Source organism: Choloepus didactylus, chromosome 14, assembly GCF_015220235.1.
Source record: "Choloepus didactylus isolate mChoDid1 chromosome 14, mChoDid1.pri, whole genome shotgun sequence".
Lineage (NCBI taxonomy): Eukaryota > Metazoa > Chordata > Mammalia > Pilosa > Megalonychidae > Choloepus > Choloepus didactylus.
The window spans coordinates 35496358-35505149 of record NC_051320.1 but is presented as its reverse complement, the minus strand read 5'-3'; the positions used below and the strand labels follow the sequence as shown (position 1 = coordinate 35505149).

The following is an 8792-nucleotide window of genomic DNA, read 5'->3' as shown; positions in this document are numbered from 1 at the left end:
AATGTGTGTGTGTGTGTGTGTGTGTATGTGTGTATTCTCCTTTATTTGTAGCAAAGGAATGAAATGAAATAAAAAAGATCATGGAATCTCTATTTTTTTTTTTTTCTTTTCTTTTGACCAGAAGAGGGCTATTTGGGGGAAAAATTGGGTATACCCACTATAAACTTTATACCAAAGTTTCCCGGACATGATCTTAGGACCATCTATATCAGAATCACTTTGGAACCTTGTTTCAACATACATTTCTGGGGCACAGGCTAGACATACCCAAGCATAATCCTTGGGCATGGGGTCTGGGCAGTCAAATAATATTTTAGAAACCTTCAAGCTACTGTTAAACATACCACTATTTAAGGACCACTGTATTACAGGGATCATCAATCAGTCCATCCAAAACAAAATTGTGAAGTAGGTGAAATTCAGTCTTCTTTTCAATTCAATATTTGCTTAACTTAGTGTGTTCCATACTCTATAACTCTAAGATTTCAGGCTCTATGTATTTGCCTCTCTCATAAGATCTAGTTTATTAAAGGCTCATATTAGTCAAAGCTATGTTAAATCAAAATACTGAATCTGAAAAAAAGATGAGGAATTTCTGGCAAAATCTGAAATAGTGTGAGGATTATGGGATGGAATATTTTTCTTTCATGAGAAGAGGCTCTCCATTTCTTGGGGCTTAAAGGAAAGGAAGTTATTCCATGTATATGCATTCTCTGTTTACCTGAAAATTTTCCAGAAAACTTAGTTTCAGGTTATTTCTTGCTCATTGAACAGTTAACTCCTTTATCGGCAGCTGCATCCAAATGCCTACATAATTTTTTCATAAATGTTCTCACAGATGACAGAGATCTAAATAAATACTAACAGTGTTTTAAGGAGAATGGGTCTGTTATAATTTATTGTATAATCAACATTGGTTTCACATTAAAGGATGACAAATCCATTTTTATTTTTATGTGTTCAGGTACTTACCCACGTTTATATTCAAGTTTTTACTTAGTATAGTAGCATTATCTATTTGTATTGTTCTATTGTCACTTAATGATATATTGTAAAAACACGATCACAGCCTTTAAAATGGTCATTTTAAAAAACTGTATAAGTACACTGAGCGTTACATTTTTAAACAATTTTCTAATTGCTAAACATTTAGATTGTTGTCATTTTTTGTGAGTATAAAAACTTATAAAACAAAACCTTTATACTTATTCCTTTTTTATATTTTGATGTAATTTCTTAGGGTACATTCCCAGAAGTGAGATTACTGAGTCATAGGGAATGAACATTTTTATTACTCTTGAAAGGCATTGCCAAATGGCTCTCCAAAAGTGCTGTACCAATTTATACCATCATCAGTGATGTATGAATTTGACCTCAACTACACTGGGATAAATGTCCCTCTCTTTTTCCTTCTCTAATAGTTTGTGATAGATTTTAGACCATCTCTCACTTTGAAAAGCTCATGTATTATCGATGACTTTTGAAGAAAATACTAATAACTCAAAAGAAATGTAGCACGGAAGTTATATCTTTCAAAACATTAAGCTATTTTTGTGTAAGAGATTCTATATAGTTCCCTTGGTACTGGATCCATTCTCAAATTGTCTCCTCCAGAAAGAAATTTATCACTGTAACTTAGCATATTTTCCTTTAGGTATGGAACTGTGCAGTTGTCCCTTATTATTATTTTGTTTCTATTATTTGCAATTGTTTGCCTGATACACACTCTACCATTTAAAAAAGGTGGATAGAATTTGATAAACTCTTCCTTCACTGAATCTGTACTAACAGCAGTAGTCTCATATTTAAAATTCAAGTAATTCTGGCTTGTATAGTGAAAGATTGACCTTGTTTATATGAGATTCCTGTAAGTGATATAATTAGCTCACGAAATATTCCAAATAGAAACTAAATAATTGATTCTTGGAGACATGGGATTTCAGGCTCAAATCACTGACAAGTCCCTTAGAATTTCTAAGAGAGGGAACATCTCTCTTAACATCCACAGCAACCAAATGTAACTGGAAACCAAGAGAGTTATAGATGTTCTAGTTAGATCACTCTAACGTCCAAGTTGTTGTGGTCATTTATTATTGTGTAACAAATTACCCAAATTAGTGACAATGAACAACCAATTGTTATGATCATGGATTCTATGGGTCAGTAATTTGGACAGGGCACAATGAGGACAACTTGTCTCTGCTCCATAATGTCTGAGGTCTCAGCTGAAAGACTTGAAGGCTGTGGTCTGGTGGCTCATTTGCTCACCTGCCTGAAGCAGATGCTGGCTGTCAGCTGGCTTGGTACCCCCAGAGCCATCATCCCAAGAAGAGGAAGCTGGTGGGTTCACATCCTCATAATGACCAAGCCTTGAAGTAATATGGTATCACTTCTACAATATTCCATTGGTCAGAGTAGGCACAAGCCCCCACCCAGATTAGAGGGGATGGGGAATGTAGATGACATCTCTTGGTGGGAGGAGTGCAAAAGTCACTTTGGGAAAAAAAAACAAGAGGGACGGGAGAGATGTTGTTGCAGTCATTTAGGAAAATACAATCTCCCACACAAGTGACAGGAAAAATGCAGTTGACACATTCTATTTTTTGGAGCTTTTCAAAAACTCAGTTTGGAGAGGGTTTTGTATCTAGAAATGGCAGTAAACTATTGGATCAACCCTCCCACAGATAATGGTTATAAACTCTCATCAAAATAAATAATTACTTGAAGAAGAGTATGACACTGGGTGGCTCTGCCTGAACGCAGAACCCTGTCAGCATCCTGTGGGATGGCTAAAGCTCTGACAGAAACTTGCAGTCTCATTAGCTCAGAAAACCAGAAGACTGAGTCTAGACTGATCACAGCAGCTAGAAAGAAAAGGAAGAAGTCCTAGAAAGAAGAAAGCCAGAGAGGTGGCGATTTATATTCTGCGTATAAACTCTGTCCAAATCTCTGGCTCACTTCTGAGCTATGTCTTTATAGGGTTGACTCCAAGCAACCCTAAGGCTAAAAAAACTGAACAGAGATTTCAACTTCCACCCATCAAAGGGAAGACAGAGATTGGGGTTTTAGTCAAGCCAAGTTTACTGTCTGCTAAAACAAAGAAATAAATCAGTATTCTTCTGAGGAAAACAACAAACCCAAAGACTCACCTGGTGAGGCAGTGTTTGACAGACTTACCTTTTTCCCCTTCTCTTTAGAAATGTACTCTTTTGGAAGGAAGTTCCTATATTAAGGCATGGCTAGTTATACTCCTTCTTCTTGAGGGCAGAGTATTTACATAAATTATTTGGGATTCTTCTGCTTGGGAGATTTGCCTGTTATCCCTTTTAAAAAATTATCTATTTACTTATTTATATAGGCATGGCTTCAAAGACACTCTATATTTTGGGTTATAGTCTAATTATACCTCATTTATTTTATTGCTCAAACTGCTCCAGCTTTGGCCATTGGAAGCTCTTTCATTTAGCTTTTGTGTCTCTTTGATCTGCCCCCATCATTGTGTACGTGTGTGTGTGTTTAAGCACACAAATCTTTGTGTGTGTGTGTGTTTAAGCACTTCCTTAAATTCTGATGCAACAAGATTCTCCAGGATCATCTTGTGTTTAATTTTGTTTAAACTAGTGTTTCCAGACACATTTGACAAAGTGTTTAACTGTCTAACACCTATAAGCCTTTTAGTAAAAAAAACTAGTCAACAATTATTGTGTTAAGTACTCTGTTACATGCTGGTGTAATGTATCTTTTTTTTTTTTGATATAAGCAGGTAATGATCACACTTTTGATTATCACTTACATTATTATGCTCATTTGCTTTTTACAAAGCATCTTCCCCCCCTTAAACAGCTCAATTTTTAATGCCACAACAATCTTCTATGAGATGTATGCTGGGAATTATGATTCCTATTTCATGGATGAAGAACTTTATCTTGACCTTTAGCAGACATTTTTTAAAGGAGAAATTAAAACTCCAGTTTGTTGTAGTGAGTAGAACCCCTTTCCTAAATGTATATAGACATCTGTTCAGATTTTCTGTTAAGCAAAGCAGCACCTAACAATTTCACAATGAATTTTCCTTAATATGGCAACCTTATGACCACAAAGGATATATGTTTTATTCTCTTACAGATCTATTCTCCACTTCCCACCACAAAAATAACAAAAAATTTCAGTTACATAAAGCATAGACATATTTCAACTTGCTTCAAAATGTAATAATGCAAGGTGAATAAAACTATGGAATATATTGCAAATTCTCCAAATCCCTTTTCAAGCATAAACTTTCCTAGGAGGTGAAATAAAATTCCCAGATCATAATATGTGAAGATCTTTGATGTAAACTAATAACATCAGTAAAATTATGAGTTATGGTAGCATGTATGGTTTACATATACAATTGTGTAGAGATTTTAAAGGCTTTTGTTCAGTACAGTCTTGTAAAATATGAATGCACCACTTTTACGGTGAACTAATGATGTTGCAGTGATGTCCTTTCAAATGTCCTTCTTTGGAAGGTATTAACCGAGCCTGATTTAATTTTCTTGTCTTTCTGGTGGAAATAGATCTTATAACCTTATGGCTAGCTCATGTTTTTATAGGACTATGGTTGATGGGCTTTGAAATTACAGAACATGATCTTTTTAATTAGAGGGAAAGCCTCCCTTTACTCTGCACTGCACTCTAGTGTTTGCTTCAAGGGAGGAGAGCACTCAGGGGTGAGTTTTGCTACTGTGACCTGTACAATTAATAGCTTCAGAGAAGCTTTAGGGAATATTCTGGGAAGAGGGCGCAGCCCAAGCTGAGATGTACCACTGAGCTCTACATAACGGATGACCACATTTTGACACTTTAATTGAACTGCTTTTGGCTTTCTCCAAGTTTTATGAGAAAAGGGCCTTAGAATTCTCAGAAGCAAAACCTGTGCTGTCACTATGTTGTCAGAATGCTGGAATTAAGGTTTACTCTGAAGTGGGAGTATTTTTTTCACCACATGTAAGGTTGGTTGGTTTGTTCCCTCAAATAGGATCTTCTGGAGTCCATTCTCCTTTTGGAGACTGCATTCGTTTTTCCTGCCCATTATTGAACTGATTTAAGGTGAATGACACCTATAGGAAAACGGCACTCCATTATCACTGCTCATCATTGGAGCATGGATATATGCTAGCTAGTTCTTAATAGCTACACAATTTTTGGAATGAAGATAAACCTTTATGCTAGAAACAATTTTCTACTCAAGAATCTGTGACATGTTTGTATTCCATGTAGGAACGAACCAACTTGGAGCGAACAGCTATCATATAGCTGTCACATGCCAGTAAATCACCCATGAACTGTGTTTATGATCCTGGACTAAAAATCCTACTGTGATTTTACCCACTGCCTTATGATTTGTCCAGGAAACAATCAGAGATTTTCCCAGTGATCTGATATGCACTTTTTTATTCTTGTAAGCATATTTTTATTATTTATTAGTTTTCAATTGCTTATGATTATGAAAAGTGTATTAGAGAAACATTGGAAGATGTAGGAAATTAGCCAAGACATATAGTCATTACTAAAATTTTTATGTTGAATTCTAACAAAAATACCTGTTTGTAAACTATTTCCTCTTAAATATATTAATCTATCAAATGTTTCTTTTCCTGTTTATTGTTCCATCATTTGCTATATTGATTTTATTCATTGGAATTTTTTAAGTGCACACATATACACAGACTCATGGAATAGTATATGTAGAATAACCCACATTCTGGATTTCCCTGGTCAGTTCTCAATAAGATTCTTGAATTTTCACTTCTAGCTTATGTACATCTTTTTTTTAAATTTTAAGTTCAGTTTTATTGAAATATATTCACATACTGAATTTAAAATTCATTATCTTGTTCACCTAAACTGAATTGGGCTGCCGAAAAGGCCCTTAGGAAGGGTTAGACTCCCCCTCTCTCAAGCCCCAAGGATGCAACATTGTTCTGTAAATGACTCTTAGACTTTGAAATCTAATGGAGTTTGTCTTGCAGGTTTCAGGAACTGTTTTGGTCGTGTTAACCCTGTTTTCCTTACTGTTTCTCCTTATGGTAATGGGACGATTTATCCTATGAATGTCCCTCCTTTGTATATTGGAAGCACATAACTTGTTCTAAGTTCAAAGATCCACAGGCAGAGGGGAATTTTGCTTTTGGACAGACCACACATATACTTGATTTTGATGGGATCTTGTACTTAACTATTGTTACTGAAATGATTTAAGTTTTTGTGATATTGTGATGGGATTAATGTATTTTGTATTTGGAAAGAATATGTTTTTCTGGGGTCCAGGGGGTGAAATGTGCTGGTTTGAATGTATTATGTCCCCCAGAAAAAGCCATGTTCTTGTGGGGCAGACATATTAGTGGGGATTAAGTTGGAACCTTTGGATTAGGTTGTTTTCATGGAAATGCACCCCACCCAACTGTAGGTGATAACTCTGATGAGATAATTTCCGTGGAGATGGGTGGGCCTTGATCAGTGGAGCCATATAAATCAACTGACAAACAGAATGAACTCAGTGCAGCTGAGCGTGACATTTTGAAGAGGAGCTACAGCCAAGAGGGACACTTTGAAGAAAGCACAAGAGCTGCAGATGAGAGAGAGTTTGAAGATGGCCGTTGAAAGCAGACTCTTGCTCCAGAGAAGCTAAGAGAGGACAAATACCCCAAGTGCAACTGAGTGACATTTTTGAGGAACTGCAGTCTGGAGAGGAACATCCTGGGAGAAAGCCATTTTGAAACCAGAACTTTGGAGCAGATGCCAGCCACATGCCTTCCCAGCTAATAGAGGTTTTCTGGACACCACTGGCCATCCTCCAGTGAAGATACCTGATTGCTGATGTGTTACCTTGTACACTTGATGGCCTTAAGACTGTTACTGTGTAACCAAATAAACCCCCTTTTATAAAAGCCAATCCATCTCTGGTGTTTTGCATTCTGGCAGCATTAGCAAACCAGAACACCTACAGTCACTCACAGTGTACAATCAGTTGTTCACAGTGCCATTATATAGTTGTGCATTCATCACCAAAATCAGTTTTTGAACATTTTCATTACTGATATCTCTCTTCTTCCTCAATTTGGCATCTGTAGGGTCCTTCTCCTGTCCATACCCTCCTCCAGAGATCTGAACACGTCAAGGTTATCTCCCCTTTTTGCTGAATATCTGGGAGAAGCTTTCGGCAGCTGTTTATGTTGCTGTGTTGATGATGTCACTTCCTGATATGCATTTTAAAATAAATATGTAAGCCATCTAAGGCAACAGAATTGAGTGTCAGTAGTTTCCAGAGATCAATCAGTTTGTGGAGGTAGCATCTAAGCTATTTAGGGAATTTTTTTTTTTTTTTGTTTGGTTGCCAGTCCTGGTCTGCTTTAGTTATAAAAAATATGGAACACTTTATGAATTTGTATGTCATCCTTCAGGGCCATGCTAATCTTTTCTGTATCGTTCCAATTTTAGGATATGTGCTGCCAAAGTGAGCCCCTATCTGGGGAATTTAATTCAGTAAAATTTATTGAGCACCAACTATGTGCCACCATACCTCGCATAAAGTGGAGGATGTTAGTGATAAAGACAGATCCCTGTTTACAAGGAGCCCAGAATCTTGTCATAAAAAAGAATTTCAATAAGAATTCTAGGAAGATTATCAGTACAATAATAAAGAAAGTAAATCTTTCAGATGAGTGAGAATCAAAATGACTTCATGGAGAAAAGGAACTGCTCCCATTTACCGAGTGCCAACTTCACAGGCCTTCCTGACAATGGTGGAAGACTTGTGTTACCCCAATTTGATATGGAAGAAAATGAGACTCAAAGAAGTTGAGTGTACTTGCCTAATGGCACCAAATAATGATGGTGATTTTAATGGGAACTTCTTTTGATTCCAAACCTTTTCCCCTTTTTCCAATTAACCATTATTAGGGTCCAAATGTAGAGGTGGCAAACCACTTTATAAAATTGTTGTTACTACATCCCTTTACATACAAGAAAATGGAGGCACAAAACATGTGACTTCTTAATATTAAACAGAAAAAGAATGATGCATCCAGGATTTTCATTAGGTCTTTTTAGATTGTTTTATTATGGATAATTTTAAACACATATATAGAGAGAATTTACCCATTATCCAGATTCAACACTTATCAACTCACAGTCCTACCTTCTTTGCTATCCCTGACCCCAGAATTAGTTTGAAGCAAATCCCAGACATCATAACATTTCATCCATAAATATTTAAGTATGTAATCTCTAAAAGAAAAGAACCTTTGTCAAAAAATATAGCCATAGTACCATGTTCATAAGAAAATACTTGCAATTCCTTAATATCATCAAATATCCAGTCAGTATTGTCTCATACATGTTTTATATGTCTGTTGTTTAAGAAATTTTATACAATTGATTTGTTTGTATCAGGATCCAAACGAGGTACACACATTGCATCTGGCTGGTAGATTTCTTAGGTATTTATTTTTTAATTTTATAGGATACCTTTCCTTTTATAAATTTTAACTTGCAATTTATTTGTTGAAGAAATTGTATAAATTGTCCTTTGAAATTTTCTACCTTCTGGATATTGCTGATTGATACCTACTTTAAAAAAATTCATATTACTCCACTCCCCATGTTTCCTGTACTGGTAGTTAGATCAAGAGGCTTGATCATATCCAGGTCACATTTTAGGCAAGACTACTTCATAGTTGGTTTTCTGTCCTCCATCAAGAGATGCATAATATCTGATTGCCTTTTTTTTTTTTTTTTTTTTTTGATGT

At 35.9% G+C, this 8792-nt stretch overlaps 1 non-coding gene across 1 annotated transcript; it reads right to left on the bottom strand.

Annotated features, from left to right (window-relative positions):
* Positions 1 to 7403: 7403 nt before the first annotated feature.
* Positions 7404 to 7506, bottom strand: LOC119509703. The gene has a single exon (XR_005211764.1). It is a non-coding gene; the product is annotated as a U6 spliceosomal RNA (small nuclear RNA).
* Positions 7507 to 8792: the final 1286 nt, after the last annotated feature.